This window comes from Choloepus didactylus, chromosome 1 (assembly GCF_015220235.1).
Source record: "Choloepus didactylus isolate mChoDid1 chromosome 1, mChoDid1.pri, whole genome shotgun sequence".
NCBI lineage: Eukaryota > Metazoa > Chordata > Mammalia > Pilosa > Megalonychidae > Choloepus > Choloepus didactylus.
Genome location: NC_051307.1, coordinates 214,166,822 through 214,194,688, shown reverse-complemented (window position 1 = coordinate 214,194,688; position 27,867 = coordinate 214,166,822). Strand labels below are relative to the sequence as shown.

The 27,867-nt window shown below is 37.9% G+C and overlaps 1 protein-coding gene and 1 pseudogene across 11 annotated transcripts in view; both read left to right on the top strand.

Moving 5' to 3' along the window:
* Positions 1-27,867, top strand: part of FHIT (fragile histidine triad diadenosine triphosphatase) — a 1,654,094-nt gene that overhangs the window by 824,290 nt on the left and 801,937 nt on the right. The window lies entirely within an intron of this gene.
* On the top strand, positions 19,874-21,241 carry LOC119506349 (annotated as a pseudogene).

Sequence of the window (27,867 nt, the reverse complement as noted above, 5' to 3'; positions counted from 1 at the left end):
GGGGTCTCTTTATCGTACTGAGTCTGTGTGGTGGTGGTGGTAGTCTACGCCACATGTCTTATTTTCATCCCCATGGTGGAGGCTTTGAGGTTACCTGGAGTATGTTCTTCCCGTGGCAGTCAAAAGTTCCCAGAGTATTAAGAAGAAACCTCTTAAAGCATAGGCTGAGAACTGGTACACTGTCTTCAGTTCTCCCTCCATGTCAGTCACAGGAACATTCCATCATCAAAGATACAGGGAAGGATGCCTCTCGGTGCCCATATTTCCAACATCTGTATAATGGGTATAATGATACTCATCTTAGAGAGTTGTTGTGGGGATAAAATCAACTAATGTGTATAAAATAAAATATAAGTGTTCTCAACAAATTATCATTTTTATCCCTTCTACCTTCCCACCCTCATCCCTACCACATCTAGTTTCTGAAGTCTCCTGCCCTCCCCACCACCCAGAACAGCTTTATCAGAACATTATCCATCACTGTGTGATTACACTTGAGTGGGACAAGGCCATGTTAGAGCTTCTGACTGGAGATGCTCTGGCTCGAGAATTGCTTTCTCTCCTCTCTCCAGATTTGTCTGGCAAGGCCAACTAGAACCTTCACTTCTCTGCTTTTACCATCCCTTCTAGGGTTTGAAGTTGTTGTAACTGTTTAGGGAATTTCTTCTGACCCCCCTACCTCTTTTTGGCTTGGATTTCTTTGGATTTCATCTGTGTATTCAGTTCATTTTCCTCTCTGGGGCTCTCTTCTGATACAATTTTCTAAGCTCTTCCTCATCCACTCAGATATTGGCCAGTACTTATCCACTTATCCATATACATATATGTTCTTTAATCCCTTCTGGTTTATTTGTCATAAATTATAACCATAATATCCATGGGTGTCATGTCCTCAGTGTTTGGAGGAAAATAAAGGTATGCCACTCTTCTGCACTCAAAGTAACAGCCTACTAAGTTTACTAAGAGACCCCATCATTAGGTCTCAGTACTGTAGTCTCTTTAGCAACATTGTTTGAAATTTACTCCATCATCTAGAGATACTTTCAGCTGCAGCAGGAAAAAGTTAGACTTCTGGCTATTTACATCTTTGGGGAAAGTAGAGTAACTGAAAGCTGTCAAGCATATCCCATTGTCTCATTCTTTCCTTTGGTTGTAAAGGAATTCTGTTGTTACTGATTGTTTTCTTTGGATTGCAAGTGGCAAGCTGAATGACACTGGATTCTGCCTTCCTACTCTCGTGGGAAATTGTAGGGATCCTTGAAGAAAATCTGATCTCAGTCACAGTGTGTGTGTCCTGTGGGAAATTGCTGTTAAGACTACCTCAGGACACAGGGCGTCTTTGCTTCACTTTCACTTTAGCTAAGATGAAGCCTGCATGTTACATTCACTCCCTTCCACTTTTTTCTCTGTCCCCTTCCCTTATGCTCCCCAATAACCCCAAATATATATCTTAACCACTTCTCAGTTTCTTCTACAGTGTTTATTGTAGAGTTTGGTAGTCAGCATTCAGGGAGAAAACAATAAACACACAATATTGCTAATATTCTCTAAGAGCTCACAGTCTGGATGGAGACCCAAAACATGCTCTGATGAGTTGACTGTGCAAGACATTGGTCATGTTTACTCTGATGGCTCAGTAAGGAGCAATAGAAGGAGGAATCAGAGGCCATGTTGTGCTTTCAAGCCTGATTGACAGTATTCCATGTAATAATTAGAACAGCCACCACTTATTGGATGCTTCTTCATGTAATCTTCACAGCAGCCCAGTGAGGTGCTATTTTCCCCAATATTCAGACAATGAAATTGAGGCCCAGAGACGTTAAAAAAAAAAAAAAAATGTATGAGGCATTGCAATTAAGTGACAAAACTGAGGCACAAAACTTTCACCTGATGGACTTTCAGAGCCCAAATGAGGCCATGTTAGTTCTATTGCCTTTTGTAAGATGCACTTGTAAATACATAGGAATTTTGAAATAGGTTTTTAATAAATTAGGAAAAAGGCCAGAACATACCAGTAGTCATTAGGTGTCTAAATTCCATTGGGAACAGAGAAGAGGGATTGAATGTGACTGGTATTTTTATAAGCTGACAGGACTTGGCCAGTCATGGGTTTTGATGGAAAGGGAGAGGAAGAGGCTACTAATAATAGTCTCAGATGAAATGATAGTGAAAATGGGGATGCCATCAACAGGACAGCCCCAGTTAGTAGGAAGAGCTTTGAAGTAGGAAGGGCAATAACAAGGTAGATTTTGGACATATCAAATGAAATGTTTGATGGTGTCTTCATGAAGTTGACTGACAGGTAATAGGAAAACTAGGAAATAGACTTCAGAGAGAGGAGAAGTTTAGAGATCTAGACATAGCCTCAGATAGATGATTATTGAAGTGATTCAAATAGAGATAATGACCTCGGAGAGTGTTGAGACAGAAGAAAAGAGATTTAAAAGGAAAAAATACACATTTAGGTGTTGGGTGAAGACAACAAACCAGAGGAGAATACTATAGAAGGAAGAGAGAAACAGGCAAAGTGCTTAGTAACAAATTACTACAAACTCAGTGGCATAAAGCAATACAAATTTCATCTCACAGTTTCTGTGGGCCAGAGGCTGGCACATTTTAGTTGGGTGTTTTGCTGTAAGTGTCTCCAGGCTGAAATCAAGGTGTCAATTGACTGCAACCTCATCTAAAGGCTTGACTAGGGAAAGATCCTTTCCAAGGTCTCTCAGCTGGCAAAATTATTTCCTTGCAGTTGTCAGACCCAGGTCTCCATTGTCTAGTTGTTGGCTAGAGGCCTCTCTAAGCTTCTAGAAGTGCTTTAAGGTCTTTGCCATATGGCCCCCTCCATAGATCCACTCACAACATGGGAGCTTACTTTTTCAAGGCTAGCTGCAGAATTTCTCCCTTCATGAGGACCCCAGTCTCTTTTAAGGACTCATCTGATTAGGTCAGGCCCACCCCCCAAATAATCTCTCTTTAGAGTAATTGAATGTCAGCTGATTTGGGGTCTTAATCACATCTGCCGGGTCCCTTCACCTTTGTCATACAGTGCAACCTAATCATGGGAGTGAACACCATCATATTCATAGTCCCACCCATGCGCAAGTGGAGGGGATTCTGTAGGTCATTTACACCCAGGGTTGGGAATCTTGGGGGCCATCTCAGAATTCTGCCTACCACCTATGGTAGAGAGCAGGGTCTAGGAAAGCAATTTAATTTTGACAACGCTGCTGAGTGCTAAGAGATTTAGGTATGAGGAGGAAAGTCTCTTGCCTTTAGGAGTCAATGTTCTAATGACAGTGACAGAGCCTAGAAATAAGAAAATTGTGATGACAGAATGGTGAATAATTTTGAATGTTCTAGAAAGGGTAGAGGATATGAGTGATTAAAAATAGACATTGGATTTAGGCATTAGATATAGGTAATGCTTTCAGCAGAATGGTAGGGGCTGGAGTCATGTTTCGAGTGATGGGGCAATAAATGATCATGAATGAGTAACGGACACATGTAGAAGAGTCTTAAAAGGTTTATCACTGAAGGGAAGGAGATATGACATTTTTAGAGGGGTTTAACGGAGTAAGGGTCATTTATCACTTGGGGGATGATTGAGCCTTAGAATGTGTAGTAGGGAAAGAATCAGTAGAAAGGGGAAAATGATATCCTTCCTCCCCATTTAAATCCTATAAGAACTTCAGGAAACTTTAGAATAACATAGATCTTTCCATTCTCTGAACAGTATTTCATTTATTTAACAAACAATTACATGGCACTAATTGTGTGCCAAGCTCTGTTGTAAGCACTTGACACAAATATTAAGTCATTTAATGTTACCATTTCCATGTGAGATAGGACCTATTATTATTTCTGTTATACAGGAAACTGGGGCACTAAAAGACTAATAACTGATCCCAGGTCGTAGAGCTTGTAAGTGGTAGAGTTGAGATTCAAACCTAGAAAATTTGACCCTGGAGTCCGTGCTCTTATTAAACAGTGAACTAACACTTGAACTCTTTTGTGCAAGTTCCCATTGACCATTAATGGAGTCCTTGTGTCCGCTCTCACATTGTTATTACTGTACCAGTAAACTTCCCACTTGCCACACATCCATTCCTCAGCCCGAGGGTAAGACGCTCGAAGGAAGGCAGAGAACATGGCTGGACATGGACTATTCCTTTTTATGGCATCTTATGTGTAATAAATGCCAATAAACAGTATTGATTTGAATTAAGCTAGGATTCTATTATTTACTTTACTTCTTCATTTCCTTTCATCTCTATTGATTATTAAATTAATGGGGCTGTATGTAATTTGGATTTAAGTGCTTATTCTGAAACTGTAATTTTTAACCTTTTAACATCATGGTAAATCTGTGACTTCTTGGATGAGTTTCTTGTTTCATAAAATAGATTTCACCTATTTTTTTAAAAGCATGCGAATGTATCATAGTTCTGAGAACTGTTTTGATTAAGGGTTTCTTGAATTGTTATAATCTCTGAATGATGGGATACAGGGCAGAAGAGATTACGCACCATGGATATGAGTTGATGTCGCCTAACACTGGAGAGGAAAATCATTATTCTTGGTCAGTGGTCATGGCCCTGTTTTATACATTTTCTGTTTTTTCTTTTGTCTTGTTTTGTTTTTGTTCTCTGTTTGTAAGAAATTAAACAAACAAACAAAAAGTTGCTCTCTTTTAGTGTGAACCACAATTCATAAGTGAGCTCACTAGCCATTTATTCCAATGCTGGGCCCTGTACTCATGTCTACTGAAAGAGGTTTTCCATCCCCTTCTGTCTGAAGTTGCTTCAGACAGCAGCAGCTGGATCCTGACCCTGATTTGTTATGACCATTCTGCCTTTATTTGTATATTTCTACCCCATAGACAGGCACATTCATCTGAGATTGTTCATACTTGCCCACCTGCATCTGAGAAAGTCTCCTAATTCACCTCCTGCCAGTTACAAAAGAATTTGCTATGATGCTAGAAGTTAAAGGAAAGATACGATTAAAATCATGTTTTGATTTATTTATGAATGCGAAAGGTGATTACTGATGGAAACTTCAGAGCCTGTGGATCAGCTATTTTTGGTTTGTTCACCTAGATGCACTGTGGATAAAGCAAACAAACTTCCTTGCTAGAAATGACACTCACCGGGGGTTGGATTTTACAGCATGTTTTTTCCTTCAGAATGCTGCATAAAAATTAACTCCTCTGTGTTCATCATAGCACTTGTACATGAATAAAGCATGAAGATAATTTATCCCCTGTGAATCTGTAGCTACATTTGATCAACAACAAAGAAAAGAGAACCAATTTTATTTTACTTTCCCTCCATGAATGTGGTGTGTGTTTGTGCATGAGTGAATGAGTGTATGAATGCATTAGTGTGAGTGTTGAGTGAGTACATCAGAAAGGAAAAAACTGAGATTGACTGGAAACCAAAACTTTAGAACTTTGAAGTTTAAAGATGACCAGTTAGAGCAGTGAGGTAATGCATTTCTAAATATAGCTTTGCATACTCTTCAGGAAATACTTTTATGCTTACTTTTGTTCTTTTTGTAAAACAGTATTTATCTCTTTGCATCTAAAAACTTTGTGATTTCTAAGGGTTCATTTTTTAGAAATGTCAAAACATGTTTTCCAGCATCAGCCAGTCTTTTCCCCAGCATGGCTTGTATTGAGAGGCAGTATTGATTAATGGTTAAGAACATGACCCTGGTTCAAATTTTGGGTTCCAGCTGTGTGACTTAAAACAGTGATTTAACTTCTCTGAGTTTCATTGTTCTCATCAGTAAAATGTAAAGTCATTGCAAAGCGATTACAAAGGTTAAAGGTATTAATATTTTTGAAGTGTTTGGAACAGAAACCTGGTACAAAAAAGTTCCATATAAATGTTTGCTCTTATAATAGGTACTGTGGTACAATTATGATCTACAGTAAAAGTAAAAGTTGTTAAACTGTTTAGTTTAGTAGCCATTTTACTTTCAGAAAGAAGGAGGAAAAGGGGATGGTAGAAATTATTTTACGGCGATTTAGGGAATATTATACTTTAAAAAATGGAACAGGTATCCACTGACAAGAAATTAACTACAGGCTTTTAGTTTCCTCTTCCTGCCCATGAAAGGTCACACTGGTGCTAACGGTCAGCTGCATTACTTAGCTGTTCCAGGATTGGCAGGAGGAGTTAGGGGTGATCAACTGTAATAACATTTGCATATGATTTGCAGCATTACCTTAATGACTTGAGAACTATGTTATACCTTGAGTTAAAGGACATAAGAAACCAGGAAGTGAGAGCAACTAAGATGGCAGCTAGGAGGGACAGGGCAAAAAAACACACCTCCATGAAAAATACTAGATAAAAGACAGAGAGTCACCCAGAACACCAGTTCCAACAATGTACCAGTTGGACAAGGTCTGCTAAATCCACAGGAACCATGCACTTGGTGAAACCGGGAGTCTGTTTTCTGAAACGAGTGAGTGAACCTGCTGAATGTCCGGCAGCCATGCTGTAGTGTGGGGAAACTGTGGGTTGATGTTTGGAGGCGGACTAGTTCCTTTTTTAAAAAAAAACCAGGAGCATCTGCAGATACGGCAGTGAGAACCACACAGTGAAGTGCGGCGGGAATGGGCTGTGCGAATGCCTCATTATCTGGAGTGGAAGATAGCCTTTCATGGACCCACTGCTAATTGTCTTGGAGTGGGGAGGGCAGAGGTGAGCCAAAAGGAGGAAAAAGCCATGCCCCTTGCAGCCATCTTCCCGGCGGGCTGGGAACGCTCCTGCCCAGCACCGGAGCCCTGGACCAGAGCCGCACCAAGGGACCCAGTGTAATGGGTGTTTCCTGTATCACCGCACACATGCCGCAATTTCGGGCATGGTCAGTGGCCTTTCGCTTGCCTACAGCTGGTTGTCCCAGAGCTGGGAAGCTGGACTGTGCGAAAAGGGGGAAATTAACATGCCCCATTCAGCCATTCTTAGAGCAAGCTGAGAACACCCCTGCACAGCCCTGCAGACCAGGGCTTTCCTTGAGGGATGGCATGTACTAGTGACGTAGCACAGCCTTCCCCCAGCAGAGGCCCTGGAAGGACACAGCTGGGAAGAGGGACCCACTCGGAAATCCCAGGGACCCTACACCAATACCAAGGACTTGTGGGTCAGCAGCAGAAACAATCTGTGGCGAGACTGAAATGAAGGTTTAGACTCTTGGAACAGCTTTATATCTCCAGGAACACCTGGGAGGTTTGATTATTAAAGCTGCCCTGCCTCCCTAAGTGCTCAGATACATGCCCCACATTCAGGGCAGACAGCACCAACAACACACCCAAACTTGGTGCACCAATTGGACCCCACAAGAACCAGACCCACACACACCACAAAGACAAAGTTGGGGAGAACTGGCTTGAGGGGAATAGGTGACTCACGGATGCCATCTGCTGGTTAGTTAGAGAAAGTATACGCCACTAAGCTGTAGCTCTGACAAATTAGAGCTTGGGGTTTCAATAATCCTGCATATCCTAAAAGAACACTATCAAGTAAAGCAAATGCCAAGAAGCCAAAAACAACAGAAAATTTTACAGAATATGAAAAAAACAGACAATATAGATAACCCAAACCCAAACACCCAAATCAAAAAATCAAATGAGACACAGTACTTGGAGCAAATAATCAAAGAACTAAAGACAAACAATGAGAGCATGGCACAGGATATAAAGGACATGAAGAAAAGCATGGCAAAGGATATAAAGGACATGAAGAAGACCCTAGAAAAGCATAAAGAAGAAATTGCAAGAGTAAATAAAAAAATAGATGACCTTATGGAAATAAAAGAAACTGTTGACCAAATTAAAAAGATTCTGGATACTCATAATACAAGACTAGAGGAAGCTGAACAATGACTCAGCAACCTCAAGAACCACAGAATGGAAAATGAAAGAACAAAAGAAAGAATGGGGAAAAATTGAAAAAATCAAAATGGATCTCAGGGATATGATAGATAAAATAAAACATCCAAATATAAGAACTCATTGGTGTCCCAGAAGGGGAAGAGAAGGGTAAAGGTCTAGAAAGAGTATTCAAAGAAATTGTTGGGGAAAACTTCCCTAACCTTCTACACAATATAAATACACAAAGCATAAATGCCCAGCGAACTCCAAATAGAATAAATCCAAATAAACCCACTCCGAGACATATTCTGATCAGACTGTCAAATACTGAAGAGAAGGAGCAAGTTCTGAAAGCAGCAAGAGAAAAGCTATTCACCACATACAAAGGAAACAACATAAGATTAAGTAGTGAGTACTCAGCGGCCACCATGGAGGAGAGAAGGCAGTGGCATGACATATTTAAAACTCAGAGAGAGAAAAATTTCCAACCAAGAATATTTTATCCAGCAAAACTTTCCTTCAAATTTGAGGGAGAGCTTAAAGTTTTTCACAGAGAAACAAATGCTGAGAGATTTTGCTGATAAAAGACCTGCCCTACTTCAGATACTAAAGGGAGCCCTACCAACAGAGAAACAAAGAAAGGAGAGAGAAATAGAGAGAAATTTAACAGACATATATAGAACATTACATCCCAAATCACCAGGATACACATTCTTCTCTAGTGATCACGAAACTTTCTCCAGAATAGACCATAGGCTGGGACATACAGCAAGCCTCAATAAATTTGAAAAAATTGAAATTATTCAAAGCACATTCTCTGACCACAATGGAATACAAATGGAAGTCAATAACCATCAGAGAGTTAGAAAATTCACAAACACCTGGAGGTTAAAAATGAGGGGGAGATGAAAACATGCCCGGATAATCAAAAGCTGAGGGACTTCATCACTTCATCTGAGTCCTATAAGAAATGCTAAAGGGAATTGTTTAGGCTGAAAGGAAGGAACACGAAACAACTGATTGAAACCACATGAAGAACTCAGGATTTCCAGTAAAGATCTCATGGTAAATATAAATACCAAAACTACTATATTTTTGATTTGTAACTTCACTGTTTACTTCCTACAGTATCTAAAAGACATAAAGTGTAATGATAAATTAGTGGTTTTGGACTCAATATAAAATATGTAATTTTTGACAAGAACTACATAAAGGTGGGGGAATGGAGGAGTAAAGAAACATAGTTTATATGTCCTATTGAAGTTAAGTTGGTATCAAAGAAAACAAGATTGTTATAAAGTTAAGATGTTAAATTTAAGCCCCATGGTAAACACAAAGAAAGTATCAGAGAATATGATCATAGAGATGAAAAGTAGAGTATGGGTTACGAGAAGTGGGGGGAGGGGCAATGGGAAGTTAAGAAGAAGTAAGTGTAGGGTTTCTTTTTGGAGTGAGGGGAAATTTCTAGTAATGGATGATGGGAAGGTGATAGCTTCGCAACATTGTGAATGTGATTAATCCCACTGAAAGGAATGCTTGGGAGGGGTTGGAATGGGAAGATTTATGCTGTATATATGTTTCCACAATTGGGAAAAAAAAAGGTCTAAATAGATAATGATAATTAAATGCCAAGGATGATCCTGGATGGGATCTGAGGATGGAGGAGAGGAGGCTCAAAGGGACACAGTTAAGACATAAGAAAAAAATGAAATATAGAATGTAACTTTGTATCAATGTTTAATTTCTTGAACTTCTTAGCTGCGCTTAACATGATTGCATAGATGAATGTTCTTGTTCATGGGAAATGTATATGTGAATCATATTGTTTGTTCAAGGATGTGTGCAACTTGCTCTCGTATGTTCAGAAGACAGAGCAATAGATGGTGGATGATAGATGGGGGGAGGGAGGGAAAGAAAGAAATGGTAGAGTGACAGGGTGTTAAAGTTGGTGGATCTGGGGTATCAGTGGAGGGGGGTTGGGGTACGCTGGAGTTCTGTGTATGGGGTTTGTTTTATTTTTGTAACTGTTCCTGTAAGTTTGAATTTATTTCAAAAATAAAGAAATAAATAAGAAAAAAAAAAAAAAACAGGAAGCTTTTATGTTAAACCTAAAGAATTACTAGAGGGAAACATGTTCCTAAATACCTGGTATAGACTGTTCTGATGCATCAACTCTGTGAAGTCCATGATACCACACACTTATAAATTAGGAAAAGGAAAAAAGAAAAAAAAAACTCAAAAAACTAATTCTGATATTGCTCTTTTGTGGTCATATAAGCAGGCTTTATTTATATAGGCTGATGAGAGAGAGCAAAGCTCTGCTTCACGCTCTCTTTTCAGCTGGCTGTTTGGGTAACACTTATGTCGTAGGCAGAAAACTCAGCGTAAAAAGTTTAAACTGTAAAGGAAACTTATTGGCACATATCATTGAAAATCTGAACATAATTTGAGCTTTAGGATGGGTTGTTCAATAACAACTCAATGAAATCACCAAGAACATGGGTCCTTGCTGGAGTAATTGAGGCTGCATGTTTCTGTGTATATGTCTAGGGGAGAGAGAGCTTCTATTATTCTATTCTCTTCTAGTCACCATCCTTAATATTATAAGCATTATAATGGTGTCTTTAAAATTATGTGTCTAGGTAGATTAAATTAAACCTAAATTATATTTCAGGAAAGTAAAGAGGGTGTTACAAAAGACTGTAATAAAAAGGAGTCTGGGTCTGCTAGGGTTTAGAGCCCTGATGTAAACCTTGTTGAGAAATATGGATCACATTCTTCGGACAATGGAAAAGTTTCAATATGTGGAGTCACATGATAGGATTTGCATTATAGAAAGAACACCCGGGCTGCTGTTTGGAGAAAAGATTGGAGGGGAAGACTGGTGTGTCCAAGCAACTTAAAGTTTTTCTCCATTATGAAATGAAAGCCATTTTTACATCTAACATCTCACCAGGGAAAGACATGCCAGTTTCAATATTAATTGCTACAGCTGTTTTTTAAGTTTCCCTTGAATTTATGCAAATCACAATTGATTGTCCTTTAGCAATAACACAAAAAATAGAATGTTATAAAGAACAATCAAATATTAACCCTTTTTGGTTATGTAAATTGTGATAAGACATTAGGAGAACTTTGAAAACCTTAGAATAGTTTTGAAAGTAAACAGGGTTAAAATATGTGCTCTCTTGTCAGAATACCGCTGGGTCCTGAGCACTGCGGCGTTAGCTATGGGAATTGAATCTTGTTAGAACCTCGCAGAGTTAACAGATCCACTGGCTGCTTTCTCCTCATATCTGAAGCTTCTGCATGTATATCCTTGGAATTTTTGCATACTAGCACTGTTTGGACTTCTAGATGTATGATAAAGAGCATGAAGTATTTAAAAACTGGAATTGTACTAGTGCAATCAAATTGAAGTATTTACCACATGTTAAGTAAAGATAACCAGGCTGATTTTGATGGTTAAAATTGCTAATTGGACACAAATTTTTAAATGCAGAGGCTTTTAAGATGTCAAAATATGCCATCATCCACCTAAAAACTCTTCAGTAAATCCTTAGTTTACCCCCTAAAAATGGATCTTTAATCAGTCCACTTCTCATTTTCACCTCCACCACCCTGGTCTAGGCCTACAGCTCCTCACCAATGAGGATGTGCAACACCTCCAAAGTGGGCTCTCTGCTTCCACTGGAGCCTTCCACATCCATGTGGAACAAAAGTTGTATTTCTCCTATTCCTGAGGGGCTGGGGGGTGGGGTGCAAAATTTAAGAACAGGATTTTCTCCATTTCTATTGTTCATCATTTATATTTTCTTAAGTATGGTACTAGCTACCAAATAATCAAAACACAGCAAATTGATATTAATGTCAGGGAAAAGTAGAGAAACTAAGTTCAAACACTTTCTGTGTCTGGTATTTTATTACAATAATGCTGCATGTAATAATAAATATCATAATACTGCTATAGTAATACCTATAATACCTAATATCAAATAAGTAAAATAGTACTTTATAAGGTGATTACACATATTACATATTTGCACCATGGTTTCTCTCCTAGCAAAAATGTTTCTAGTTCATGAGATAAAATTTAATATGGCACTGTTTCATAGTGTTCTGCAAAAATAATAAAGATTTCTGGGTTTCACCATCTGCAATAATTTGAAAACATATCTGCTACTGGATGTGATCCCACTTACGCTAAAATGTTTATTGATTGAATTAAACTTAATTCAATCAATAAATGAGTGAGCTTGTGAGCTGGGAGCAATGTTTTCTAGGATGGAGTTCAGAATCCAGAGATTGAATGTAGTTGGACAGTGTAAATCAGTAAAACCAGACCAAACCTGGCAGCTAAAGAGTTGAAGTGGAGTAAAACAGAATGCAGAGTTAAAGCAGCAAAAGTCAAAAGCCATAAAGCAAAGATAGATGGAGGTGGTAGAAACAAATGGGTCCCAAACCACTGAGCAATATTTCCAAAATGCCAATGAAGAAAAGCAGTTTTTCCAGCCATATCATCAAAACTGTCTTTGATCAAAGCTTTATTTTTCTTTTGTAGAAAAACAAAAACAAAACAAAACACTGGGGAGGGAAGAAATGTAGTTCTTTATGGAGGTAATTGTGATGATGGGAGAATATGAGATAGAGAAGAGAAAGCTATAGCTTGGAAAGCAAGAGGGGCAAGGAAGAGAAATGGTGGTAATGACACATGGGGTGGAGGGATTAACCCTGTGTGCAAAGCAGGGCATTGTAAGGCAAGTAGGAAACAGATATATAAAAGTCTTTATTTCCCCAAACAACATTTCCTTGTATGTTTGATCATAAACAAACTCAAATGTAGACAATAAGTCAGGGAAAAATGTAATTATAACACTCACAAGACAGACAAGTAGTTAAAGTATTTAAAGATCCTCCATAAAACCATTTTTTTTAAAAACCAGTCAACCAAATGAAAGCTGGACAATGGAAGTTTACCAAAAAGAAAGATCCAAATGGCAGTAAACAAGAAGTGTTATTCAATCTCAGAGACTTGCTAAGTAAAAGAACAAGATAGTGCTTTTCATTAATATATAGCAAGATTTTAAAGTGCACAACTGTCAGTATTGTTTAGGATGCAGAGAAATGCTGGGGGCAGTATGCATTGCTTATAACTATTTTGGACATATTTTTAATTAAAAATACACATAGCTCTTTGACACAGTAATCTTTTATGAATCTATTCTATATAAATAAAAAGATATGTATAAGATTACTCAGTGCTGCATTGTCTACAGTAGCAAAGAATTTAAACAAAATTAATTTCTATCACTAGGGGACTAGTTGAATAGATTGTAATAAATCTATACTATGGATTGTTATTAGGAGATTATTTAAAAATAGAATGTGTGTCTGATATGAAAGTTTCCACATATGTTGTAAAATTAGCAAAGAGAGCAAGCAAATAATATGTAAAGCATGTTGCCTTTTCCTTCTTTATTGTAAAAAGAAACCAAAGCCTTTGTGTTCGTAATTATGGATATATATTTGATTACAATGAAAGGTGTCAGTTAAACACATCAAAATGGTAACATTGAAAGTGATTGTGGAAGAGAGAATAAGAAATAAAAGAAAAAAGCAAAATTCGGGTTTCTCTAAGGCACTTCATCCTGATCCATTCATTATGGTATTTGTAAAGATTAGAAGGAAATATAACAGGATTTTAAGACTGGTGGTCAGATTATGTCTTTTCTTTTTTTTATCATTATATTTTGTTACCTATTTTCCTTTTTTTTTCTTTCTTTCTTTATTTTCCTAAAACGGGTCTCATTTCTATAACTGGAAAACTAAAAAAATAAATAGAGGTGTCATTTTCTCCATTTTCCCCAATACTTCGTTACTTGTAAGTTATGAAGATATGATTTAAGTCCCAGGTTTCACCAAAAGGACAGCAATGTGTAGACCAATATAAAGAGAATTAAGGATAAGAAATTAGAGGACAGAAGTTTTATCGAAAAGTATATTGGAGGCAAAACAAACTACAAACATGCTAACGGAATTGATAACCTCGAGTAAAAGTCAACAGCCTCCCTCACTCCCGGCATCAAACTATGACTGAGAAGTAACTCAAATTAAAAACAAAGTCATGTCTGATCACCTTGATAGGTAACAGTGAAATGGTTTCAGGAATTAAAAAATATATATATTTTCCTTGGGGCTTACAGTAGGGAGAGGGTGGGAGACATAGAGACAGTGCTGACTCGTGCCCCTGTTTTACATTTGGCAAATAGAAAAAAAGTGGTGACTAAGGAAACTAGAATATTTGATATATGTCTAAGACAAGATGATGATGATAATAGCTAATGATGACAGGTGACCATTCAAGGCACTTGCTAAGTCAAGTACATATGTGAACAACTTAATCCTCATGACAGCTTTATGAGGTGGGCACTATTGGTTCCATTTTTCAAATGAGGAAACAGTGGACACACAGGAAAATTTAGTGACCAAGATGACATTGCTGGTAAGTGATGGATGCAAGATTTGGAGCCCACTTACTTGACCCTGGGGGCCCAGGGTCTAAACCACTGTGCTGTTGCTGGGTGGGAAGCAATCAGGAAAAATCCCTTTCTAGTTGTGAAAAATTATGCACGCTATTTGCAACACATACTGTCTGTTTGAGCCGAAGGGGACAGAATTAATTTGCTTGTAAAACTGTGTAGTTTGTAGTTTGTTTTCATACCTTGTGTATATATTAATCTGAAAATGCACAAATGTGGAGTTTTGCTGTTATTTCACAAAATTTTGTCTGTCATATGCTACCTAATCTTTAGCAACTTGCTTTTTTTACTTCATATATGATGGACATCTTTTCATTTCAGTGCATAGAGATCTTCTTCAGTGTTTTTAACTGCAACGTAATATTCCATCGTGTGCAGTTGTTGATGGCTTTTTCCATTTGCTTAGTGTTCATTATTTTGCTAGGGTAAGCAAATAGCAATGAGGATGGACTGAATTGCTACCTACAACAAACCGCTCTGCCAAAGGAGGAGGAGGAGGAGGAGGAGGAGGAGGAATTTAATTAGCTGACTTTCAATTAACTAACTCTAGGAAGAGTTCAATATTATTTAGTTTCAGTACTATTTAAGAAAAAGAAGAAACATACCCTGATAACTGTGCTAATGGACTAATGGCCTGCATGTGTGTGTGGTGGTGTGTATGTATGTGTAATCATCTAGAACACATATTATTGAATGCAATGTATGTGCATTCAATATACATTAAAAATTAAAAAGTAATTAAACAAACAAAACCCCTCTAAAGCCTTCCCAAATTTCTGAGCTTCTGCAGTTTAGTTTCTTTTGTTGTTGTTTTTTGTTTGTTTTTGTTTTGGGGGGGCAGGGATAGAGGAAGGTTTGGGTCTATTTTCCCATCTAAATACAGTTGTCTTTTAGCTTAGATCACAAAATGTAATTAACAGTTTAATTCACACAGGTTAGCTGCCTTTTATAATATTAATTGCAACAACAGGCCCATTTGTGCCCCATAAAATACAAACCTTGCCTGCTTTATTTATGGAACAAATGTGCATCTTGGGCACTCATTGTCCTTTGTAGGAAGGTACTGGTGTATTTGAAACTCTGAGTTGATCACATAGGAGATAATAAAAACGCTCAGTAGATTTTTGCAGTGTTTAGCTGAGACCTTGTGGAAGGAGACAAACATGTAAATGAAGTCAACTTCACAGACCTCTGGGATCCATTACAGCCTGAGACGCTCTTAACTCATAATTAGCCAGGGCTGTTAATCACGTTTAACAGGTGTTGAGTAATGAAGTGAGACAGGGTATCTGCTGTGACCACTTTCTTCTCTGATCTGGTTCGGCAGGCTAGTGCCGATCGAGTCCCCAGGCACTCTGAAATGTGACTCGTATTTTTCGGGTGCTGTCATCACCTTTGTGATGGTTGAGAATGGTGACATTCACAATGAAAACATGGAAGGAATCTGTCCAAAAGTCCCCCAGGTGCTCTTAATGAATGCATGTCTCTTAGCTTTTTTTATTCTATGTTCTTGCCCTCCTTTCCAAACCTGTTTCTGATTGGTCAATTGGTTATGAGGCAAATCCCAACATTTGTGAAAAGTAAAGAGTTCAATATCAGTGTATGGTCTATTTCAGTGTTCTGGGATCACAGAACACGGGAGCCAAAAGAGACCCACCTTATCCTTTTATATTTTCTCAGTACTCTAAATAGTTCAAGGACTAGAATCTTGGTGCACTAAGTCCCAGCCCACCTCTTTTCATTGTTTTCCTGTGAGTCCAGTCTCCTTGTATGAAATGGAAATATTACAGCTAAGACTATAGACTTTAGACCCCTAGCCCTCATTCTGGTCCTTTCTCCCCTCCCCACTTCTGCAATCAGTTTGTACATATCCATCTGTAGATTTTGAAATAAATAAATGTATTTACATGTTAGTAGAATTACCAGTAGAAACAATATTGATAAATTAGTTTTTTGTTTGATTTTTGCTTTTAGCTAAGGGAATCATGCCATATCTGTAGGACTTCAAGTGGCTTTTCCACTGAACAGTTTCCTGGGTATCTATTATAGTAATATCTGTAGAATTATTTCATTTTCTTTTTTTACTGATGCAGTATTCCAGAGTATGGATATAGCACTATTTATTTAGCCATTCTATTTCCCTATTGATGAACTGATAGGTATTTTCAGATTTTCGCACTTACAAGTAAGTCTGTAATGAATATTTTTGTCCATGCCTTCTTGTGTACATGCATGAGGATTGTTCTAAGGCAAGGCTTGGCAAACTAAACCCAGCTGCTTCGCCAAATCCAGTCTGCTACTATTTTCGCCTGGCTAAGAATTGTTTTTACATTTTTAAATGACTGGAAAAAACAACAAAAGGTGTATAATATTTCTTGACACCAGAAAATTATATGAAATCCAAATTTCAGTATCTATAAATAAAACTTTATTGGAGTACAGCCACATCTATTTACATATTGTCTATGGCTGCTTGAGCATTACAAAAGAAGAATTGAGTAATTGTAACAGATAACATGGCTCACAAAGCCTAAAATATTTACTATCTGATGCTTTATAGAAAGAATATTGAACCCTGCTCTAAGGTCAATAAAAATAATTTCTGTATCACTGGATATTTGCATTAAAATAAAAAGGTTTAACAGATTTCCAAAAGCCCCTTGAAGTAGTTGTATCAATTTGCAACGTATGGGAAAGAGTACCTGTTTCTCTATATCTTTGCCGTTTTTTTAATATATTGTCAAAGTTGACATTTTTGTGGTCTTATCAGGAAGCAAAGTTATTTCACTTTTATTTATTTTTTATTTTTTTTATTTTTGCCTCTTACTGCTTTTAATAATGTTAGACATTTTTTTCATATGTATACTGGCCCTTTGTTTTCCTTTCTCTTTTTTTTTGAAATGGCATCACATATCTCTTAACAGTTAATAATTTAATAAACAAATAAGAATAAGCAACATTTATGGAGCACCTATTATGTGCTAGGTAATATGCTATGTATCTCATAGAAGCACCATAGCAACCTCATACTGTAGGTTTTAACATTATCTCATTTTATAGATGAGGAAAACAGAGAGGTCAGATAACTTACCCATACTCACACAGCTGATCCATGATGGAGACAGATTTTTGAACACAGGCTTTGCCTCCAACCTTCATGGCTAAATATTCTGTGCCTGTGACCAATATAGGGTAAATATTTCAAGCATATTAGTGGAAAAAGCATCATTAGGGACTCTATTATTGATTCATCCCATTATCTGTCCAGCACCTCTGAATATTTCCAGGTAGCTCTCTGAGGGATGTTCTAAAGCTTCATGTCATAATTAAACTTTGCTTCTTTCTTCTTTGGAAGTTCAAATCATATAATACTTTTAGGGGGATCTGTGGTTTCTAGAAAATTATTTCAATATTGTTGTAGCTTCACAAAGACTGCCAATCATGAGTTCAGTACAGCTGAAGTAGACCTAGCATTGAAGTAAAAAACCTTCAGTTTATATACCCGCTCCATCACTTACATGCTACATGACCTAGGACAAATTATTTTAACTTTTTAGGTTCAATTTTCCTCATTGTTTAATATGGTTAATAGAGTTGTGGAGATTAAAGGGGATGCTTTTGAGAAGTGCTCAGCACAGTACTTGGCACATAATAAGCCATCAGTAACAGTTGCAACTTTATCAACATGCATAAGAGATTATCTGTTTGAGTTTTGCTCTTTTTGGGGAACCAGGCCTTAATGAAGTGTTTCTCACACTGGAGTACTTAGTCAAAGTACAGGCCTCAGTCTACCATCATCAGAATGAAGATGCCTATTAAAAATGTCGTTTCCTGGCTTCACGTCATCTTATTCAGTCAGAATCTCTGAGGTTGGACCCAGAAATCTATACTTTTAACAAGTATACTTTTGGACAAACTAATGTTTGAGAACCACCAAATCATAAAAATTCTGTGACTTTCTATGCTATTAAAAAAATAATACCACTAAAGATTATCCTGCTTTGGAAGTCAGTTAAATATTTCAAGCCATATGTGACCAGCAGAATAGCTTCTCTATACATAATTTAGATCACTTTCAGTAATTTTAAGTTCATTCTATTCTTCTATTAACAGAAATATAATCCTCATAACACTATATGTCTGAAGGCAATTGTCACCCTTCGAACTCCTTTATCTTCTCTATTAAATATGATGATAGCATCAGGTTCTTTGGAAGATAGATGCTGTTAACTTAGGAATGCCTTATAAAATATACTGTTTGATGGAGTTGTTTCTTTGTATTCCTTGATTAATTTCTTACTGGTTCTTAGGTAGGGGTAATCAAGGCCCTTCCTTTAAGAAAGGTTTAAGAGTAGTAGTGTTAATTGTCTTGATTATCTAGAACGTCTCTGTCCTAGAAAGGCTTTGAGTTTTGCACTGATACTATCACCAAGTGTTTGTAAGTTCATCTGCAGCTTGTCTGCCTAATCTTTCAACCTCAGATCCTGCTACTCTCTCCTGCACACACTTGCAGGCCAGTGGTTCTCAAAGTGTGTTCCTCATACCATTGGCATCAGCATCTTCATCACTTAGAAACTTGTTAGAAATACAAATTCTCTGTGAAATCCCAAGTTACTGTATCTGATGGTTTGGGGGAGGGGAAGTCAGCAGTCTGGTTTAACCAGCCTTTCATGTGATTCTGATGGATTCTCAATTTTGAAAACCATCTAGAATTGAGTTTAGACTCCTAGAGGCCTTCCCTGACAACCCTTTCTAAATATGTCTCCCCCTCATCCACCCACCTATCCTGCCAGTCTTTAAGACCATACTCTGTTTCCTTCATACCGTATCATAATTTGTAGTTATGTGTTTATTTCTGTAGTATTTGAATATTGTCTGTGTTCTCAAATAGATTGCAAGCCTTCTAAATGCTAAAACCATTCCTACTTTATTTACTGATACATTCCCTGGCATGTAGCACAATGCCTGGCATGTGGTAACTATTAAATAAATATTTAAACACATGGATGAATGAATGATCAGTTAATATGAAGTGACTGAGGTTATATTTCTTCTGATCTGCATTTTTTGGCTTGTTTGCTTTTTTGTTATTCATGTAGACAACCACACATTACCAGTTTCATTACTCATTTGTAAGCAGTTTACAAGAATAATTTACAAGATACACACACACACACACACACACACACACACACACACAGCTCCTATACTCAACTTGTTCAAATCCAGTGGTGATGTCTTTACCATTACAGACATTTCAGTTTCAGAAGAGAAGCAGTGTTAAGTTCAGTCCACATGCATTTATTGAGGAATTAACATTGAGGATGTGGCAATCAGGAATGGAATTTGCATGATCTTTTTTTTTTGTTCTTTCTTAAAGTGGTTGTATGTTTACAGAAAAATCATGCAGAAAGAACAGTTGATTCCATCCAGACCCTCAGACAAGGAAGTAAGCACCATCTGCAGCTCATAGGGATAGCTATTTTCAAGTCTTTCTGGAAGGATGCAAAGTCCCCTTTCCTTAAGACAAAAGAGCTTTCTAAAAGGATTGAGCTACCTGACCATTTTGGCTCTTATATATGAAAAGCGACTTTCTCTTTGGTTCAAGATGTTGGTTTCAGGAGAAATCCTCTTCAAATCAGTTTCTTTTAGGCTTTGTAGTGTGAAGTATGATAATGTAGCCAGTGAGCCTTTAGAAAATAATGAACTACTGAACAATTGACTTTTTATGGGAGTAGACATTGACATGGCAAAGAAAAGACAACCTGGAGTTTTTAATAGGATGGTTACTAATGAACAGGACCTGAAGATATTCCTCTGCCCAAAGGAGCTGGCAGAGAAGTGATTGCTAGTATCATATCAAGATATGCATGAGCCATAGCATGCATGCCTGAAAGTCTTTCAAAATGATGGAATCTGTGGAGAAAGATTATGACATCAATCCTTGACATTGTAAATATTTTGGAATGTTCTCCACAATCCTTTTGTCAGTACAATAACAACCTAAACTTAGAGAATAATATAAAATTCCTCTACTCAGTTGGATTGACTCATAAATGCCTTTGTCAATTGTTGACCAATGACCCACATACCTTCTCCAACAGTCTTGATCTGAATAAACAGATGGTTGAACTTTTGCAAAAAGTCTGTTTGTCCTTGGGTCACAATGATCCTGCAGATTTTGTCAGGAGGATAATTTTTTAAAACTCTTTCACTTTAATTCAGAGCACCAAATGGGTGAAAGCTAACATTGATTTTTTTACAGTCATCTTTCAACTTGAACACTGAGGAGCTGCTTGCTCTGATATGTGGTACAGGAGTTGAAATCTTAGACCTTTCCAATTACTATGCCAAAAGAAACTCCATAAATATTAAAGAAAAGCTGTTTTCTCTTAGTAATACTGAAGAAGAGGTACAGAAGTTTGTCTTAAGATATCCAGATGATTAAATTAAGTACCTTGAGACAGAGAGATTATCCTGGATTATATGAATGGGCCCAAGGTAATCATAAGGTTCCTTAAAAATGGAAGAGGGAAGCAAAAAGGAGGTCAGAATGATACAATGTAGAAAGGACCTAAACTGCATTGCTGATTTTGAAGATGGAGTAAGGAGCCATGAGCCAAAGAATGCAGGCAATCTGTAGAAGCTGGAAAAGGTAAGGAAATGGATTCTTACTAAAACCTTCAGAAAGGAACATAGCCTTCCTGATACCTTGATTTTAACTCAGTTAGACCTGTGGATCTGCAGAATTGTAACATAATAAATTTATGTTGTACTAAGCCACTAAGTTTGTGATAATTTGTTATATCAGCAGATAGATAACTAATACAGCAAAAAAATAGATGATTAGTTGCATTGTAGGTAAAGATGTTTTACAATAAAATCCTCTTGATATTATGTCTGTATTTCTTCCTTTTGTAAAAATAATTATATTTTTCATCTACCTAGCTTTCTAGAATGGCTAATAACTTAGTGTTTAGTAAGTCCTCTAAAAGTGCAGATAAAAAACTAAATGCAAATATACACAAAATCTAGATGAAGGAATATTTTGCTTAACTGATGTAGTTTAAAGAAATGGTTATAGAAATTTGTTTCTGTATCTGTATATTTTGGTGGCATTTTAACCATTATAAATAAAGAATGAGCCATTTAAAAAAATAATAAAGAACAGAGTTGCCATACCCCTACCTTTCACACACATAAGCTTTCTCTGGTATTAACATTTTGTGTTAGTGTGGTATGTTTGTTACAATTTATGAAATAATATTGTAATTGTGCTATTAAATTTGGCCTACTGTATAAATGAGAGTTCACTCTTTGTGTTGTACAAGTCTATATTTTTAAAATTTTTGTGGTAACATATACAACCTAAAATTGCCCTTTATATCTCTTTTCAAATATACAATTCAGTGGTGTTAATTGTATTCACAAAGTTATGCCTTTATCACCATCATCCATTGCCAAAGTTTTTCCATCACCCCACAAATTAAACACCAACTCTCCATTCCCCTCCCCTACCTGGCCTCTGGTAGCCAGTATTTTAGTTTCTGACTTTATGAAATTGCATACTCTGCTTATTTCATATAAGTGAGATCATATATTAATTATCGTCCTGTATTCTGCTTATTTTGCTCAACATGATGTCTTCAAGGTTCACCCATGTTGTAGCATGCATCAGAACTTTCCTTTTTGGGGCCGAATAATATTCCATTGTAACAAAATAAACATTTTGTTTATCCATTCATATGTTGATGAACATTAGGGTTCTTCCATCTTTGGGCAATTGTGAATAATGCCGCTACGAACATTGGTGTACAAGCATTTGTTTAAGACCCTGCTTTGAATTCTATACCTAGAAGTGGGACTGCTGGGTCATATGATAATTCTATAATTAACTTTCTGAGGAATCACTGAAGTGTTTTCCCAAGTGGCTACAAATTTTACATCCCCACCAACACTGTATGAATGTTCCTGTTTCTCCACATCCTCTCCAACACTTGTTGTTTTCCATTTATTAATAGTAGCCATTCCAGTGGTTGTGAGATGGTATCTCATTGTAGTTTTGATTTATATTCCCTTGAAGGCTAATAACGTTGAGCACCTTTTCATGTCTTTTTGGCCATTTGTACATCTTCTTTGGAGAAATGTCTATTCAAGTCTTTGCTCATATTTCAGTTGGATTGTTTGTCTTTTTGTTGTTGAGTTGTAGGAGTTTGTTGAATGTTCTGGATATTAAACCCTTTTCAGATATATGGTCTACAAAAATTTTCTCCCATTCTGTAGGTTGTCTTTTTACTTTCATGATAAAGTTCTTCGAGGTACAACAGTTTTTCATTTTGATGCAGTCCCATTTATCTTTTTTTTTCTTTCTTTTGTTGGTAAAGTCTAAGAAACTGCTGCTTAACACAGTGTCCTGAATATGTTTCCCTATGTTTTCTCCTAGGAGTTCTATAGTTTTAGTTCTTATACGTATGTCTGTGATCCATTTTGAGTTAATTTTTGTGTGCGGTGTGAGGTAGAGCTCCACCTTCATTTTTTTGTTTCCATATTTATTTCTTTCAGCACCATTTATTGAGGAGACTGTTCTTTCCCCACTGAGTAGATTTGGCACCCTTGTCAAAGATCAGTTGGCCAGAGGTATGAGGATTTATTTCTGAACTCCCTACTGGTTTCCATTGGTCTGTATGTCTGTTATTGTGCCAGTACCATGCTATTTTGATTACTGTAGCTTTGTGATAAATTGTAAAACCAGGAAGTGAGAGTCTTAAAACTTTGTTCTTTTTCAAGATGGTTTCAGCTATTCAGGGCCTTTCTCTTGCTCCTTGGGCCTTCAAGTTCCCTGAGACACAATAATATTGAAGTTAGGCCAATTAATAACCCTACAATTGCCTCTAATTGTTCAAGTGAAGGGAAGAGCCACACATCTCTCACTTTAAATAAAAAACTAGAAATGATTAAACTAAGTGAGGAAGGCATGTTGAAACCAATATAGGCCAAAAGCCAGGCCTCTTAAGCCGAAGAGTTACCCAAGCTGTGAATGCAAAGGAAAAGTTTTTGAAGGAAATTAAAAATGCTGCTCCAATGAACACATGAATGATGAGAAAGTGAAACAGCCTTAATGTGAGTATGGAGAAAATTTGAGTGGTCTGAGTAGAAGATCAAACCACAACATTCCCTGAAGCAACAGCCCTATGCAGAGCAAGACCCTTACTCTCCTCAATTCTGTGAAGGCGGAAAGAGGTAAGGATGCTGCGGAAGAAAAGTTTGAATCTAGGAGATGTTGGCACATGGGGTTTAAAGAAAGAAATCATTTCCACAATGTACGAGTGCAATGTGAAACGCAAGTGCTGATGTAGAAGCTGCAGCTAGTTATCCAGAAGATATAGCTGATACAATTGATGAAAGAACAGATTTTCACTGTAGATGAAATAAACTTCTATTGGAAAAAGATAACCATCTAGGACTTTTATAGCTAGAGAGAAGGAGTCAATTCTTGACTTGACTTAAAAGCTTCAACGGACAAGCTGACTCTCTTGTTAGGCGTCAGTGCAGCTGGTGACTTTAAGTTAAAGCCCATGCTCATTTACCATTCTGAAAATCCTAGGGCCCTTAAGAATGATGCTAAATCTACTCCACCTATGCTCTATAAACAACACAGCCTGGATGACAGCACATCTGTTTACAACATGGTTAACTGAATATTTTAAGCCCACTGTTGAAACACACTTCTCAGGGAAAAAAAGATTATTTTCAAAATATACCTGCTCCTTGACAATGTACCTAGTCACCAAAGAGCTATGATGCACATGTCCAACACGATGAATGTTGTTTTGATGCCTGCTAACACGACATCCATTTGGTAGCTCATGGATCAAGAAGTCATTTTGACTTTCAAGTCTCAATATTTAAGAAATATATTTCATAAAGTTATAGCTGCCATAGCTAGTGATTCCTCTGATGAATCTGGGCAAAGTCAATTTAAAACCTTCTGGAAAGGATTCACCATTCTAGATACCATTAAGAACATTTGTGATTCATGGAAGGAGGTCAAAATATCAACATTCACAGGAGTGTGAAAGAACTTGATTCCAGCCATCATGGATGACTCTGAGGGGTTCAAGATGTCAGTGAAGGAAGTGGTAAAAATAGCAAGAGAACTAGAATTAGATGTGAAGCCTGAAGATGTGACTGAAATGCTGCAATCTCATGATAACTCTTGAACAGATGAGGAATTGCTTCTTATGGAGGAGCCAAGAAAGTGGTTTCTTGAGATGGAATCTACTGCTGGTGAAGATTCTGTGAACATTGTTGAAATGACAAGAAAGGATTTAGATTATTAATTCAACATAGTTGATAAAGCAGTGACTTTTTTTGAAAGATGTTCTGCTGTGGGTAAAATGCTGTCAAACAGCTTCACTAACTACAGAGAATTCTTTTGTGAAAGGAAGAGTGGATTAATGTGGCCACTTTTATTGTTGTCTTATTTTAGGAAATTGCCACAGCCATCTCAATCTTCTGCAACCACCACCCTGATCAGTCAGCAGCCATCAACATCGAGGCAAGAACCTCCACCATCAAAAAGTTTAGGACTCACTGAAGGCTCAGATGATGGTTAGCATATTTTAGAAATAAAGTATTTTTAATTAAGGTGTGCACATTGATTTTTTTAGACATAATGCCATCATACACCTAATAGACTACAGTATAGTGTAAACATAACTTTTATATGCACTGGAAAATAAACAATCATGTGACTTGCTTTTTGGCGATATTTATTTTATTGTGGTGGTCTGGAACGGAACAAACAATATCTCCAAGGTATGCCTGTATTTTGTTGAGTAACTGTGTATCTATATTCATGAGTCCTATTGGTCCATAATTTTCTTTTCTTTTGATATCTTTATCTCAGTTTGTTTTTAGGATAATGCTGCCCCATAGAGTGAGTTGGGAAGATTTTCCCACGTCTTCAATTTTTGGAAGAGTTTGAACAGGATTGCTGCTATTTTTCTTTGAATGTTGGGCAGAATTAATCATTTAAGCCATCTGGTTCAGGGCTTTTCTTTGTTGGGAGTTTTTTGAATACTGATTTAATCTCTTGTTATTAGTCTATTGTGATCTTTTATTTCTTCTTCGGTCAGTGGAGATAGTTTGTGTGCTTCTAGGAATTTGTCCATTTCACATAAGCTTTCTAATTTTTTTGGCATATGTGCTAGTCTGAATGTATTGTGTCCCCCAAACACCATTATCTTTGATGTAGTCTTGTGGGGCAGACGTTTTGGTGCTGATTAGATTTGCTTGGAATGTGCCCCACCCAGCTATGGGTGATGACTCTGATGAGATATTCCCATGGAGGCATGGCCCCACCCATTTAGGGTGGGACTTGATCAGTGGAGCCATATAAATGAACTGACTCAAAGAGAAGGAACTCAGTGCAGCTGTCAGTGATGTTTTGAAGAGGAGCAAGCTTGCTAGAGAGGAACGTCCTGGGAGAAAGCCATTTTGAAACCAGAACTTTGGAGCAGACGCCAGCCACGTGCCTTCCCAGCCAACAGGTTTTCAAGACGCCATTGGCCATCCTCCAGTGAAGGTACCCGATTCCTGATATGTTACCTTGGACACTTTATGGCCTTAAGACTGTAACTGTGTAGCCAAATAAACCCCCTTTTTATAAAAGCCAATCCATCTCTGGTGTTTTGCATTCTGGCAGCATTAGCAAACTAGAACAGATTTTGGTACCAAGAGTGGGGTGCTTTTGCTGCTGAGTTTGCAAATACCAAACTTGTTGGAATGGCTTTTTAAATGGATAAGGGGAAGATTCTAGAAGAATTGTGAGGAGCTTGATAGAAAAGGCCAAAACTGCTTTAAAGAGACTGTTTATGGAAATATGGACTCTAAAGATACTTCTGATGAGGACTTGAGCAGAAATGATGGATGTGTTGTTGCAAACTGGAAGAAAGGCGATCCTTGTTTTAAAGTGGCAGAGAATTTGGCAAAATTGAGTCCTGGTGTCAGATGGAAGGAAGAATTTGAAAGTGACAACCTGGAATACTTACCTGAGGCGATCTCCAGACTACATGTGGAGGATGTACCCTGGCTTCTTCTTGCAGCTTATAGTAAAATGCGAGCAGAGAGAGATAAACTAAGAACTGAACTCTTGGTTTCAAAGAAACCAGAAGCTGATGGCTTGGAAAATTATGAGCTTCCAGGGGGTGGAATCCCAGAAGCTACAGCCCAATGTGAGGATGTAACCAAACATGGAACCCAGCCGCCATTTCAGTACAAGCCAAGATTGGAGATGGAATTATCGAGAAAGGATTTGTGGAAAGTCCTATTGTCTGATGGCTTTGACCCCTACATGCTTCATGCAAAGCCAACAGAATTTTTGCGAGATCTTTACAGACAGAGCCATTGCCAGTCTGGACTGGAGGAGACAGACAAGGAACAAACTGAAGGAAAAATTTCTTCAAAGACAGAGCCATGGAGGTTGAGGTATGGAGTCAAGAGGTCTCGGGCTGGGAGAGTGGAGCAGCCCACATGCATGGAAAGGGTGAGTTTGCCCTGGAGGTCGAGGGTGGGCTTTCTGCCTCGATGCTCTGGAAGAGTTTTGCCACCTCAGGTCCCAAAGAGAGTGGAGCACGTTTCCAGGGAATTGGGGAGAGCCTGGCTGCCACCACGCTGTTCTGAAGGGGTTGAGCGTGTGCCCCGGAGATGGAAGGGAATCCAGGAGCTGCCCCGATGTTTGAGGAGGGTGGGGCCAAGAAGGTGGTCTCCCCAATGTATGGATATGTTGGAGCACTCACCCAAGTGTTTGGAGAGGAAAGGGCTGCCACAAAAGCCCTTAGGAAGGGTTAGACTCCCGCTCTCTCAAGCCCCAAGGATGCAACATCATTCTGTTAATGACTCTCAGACTTTGAAATCTAATGGAATTTGTCCTGCGGGTTTTAGGAACTGTTTTGGTCCTGTTAACCCTGTTTTCCTTACCCTTTCTCCTTATGGCAATGGGAATGTTTATCCTATGAATGTCTCTCCTTTGTATATTGGAAGCATATAGCTTGTTCTAAGTCCACAGTTCCAAAGCTAAAGGAGAATTATGCCTTAGGACCCACCACGCCTGTAATTGATTTGGATAGGATCTTGTACTTAATTTTTGTTACTGAAATGATTTAAGTCTTTGTGATATTGTGATGGAATGAATGTATTTTGTATTTGGAAAGATAATGTCATTTTGGGGTCCAGGGGGTGGAATGTGCCAGTCTGAATGTATTGTGTCCCCCAAACGCCATTATCTTTGATGTAGTCTTGTGGGGCAGATGTTTTGGTGCTGATTAGATTTGCTTGGAATGTGCCCCACCCAGCTGTGGGTGATGACTCTGATGAGATATTCCCATAGAGGCATGGCCCCACCCATTCAGGGTGGGCCTTGATCAGCGGAGCCATATAAATGAG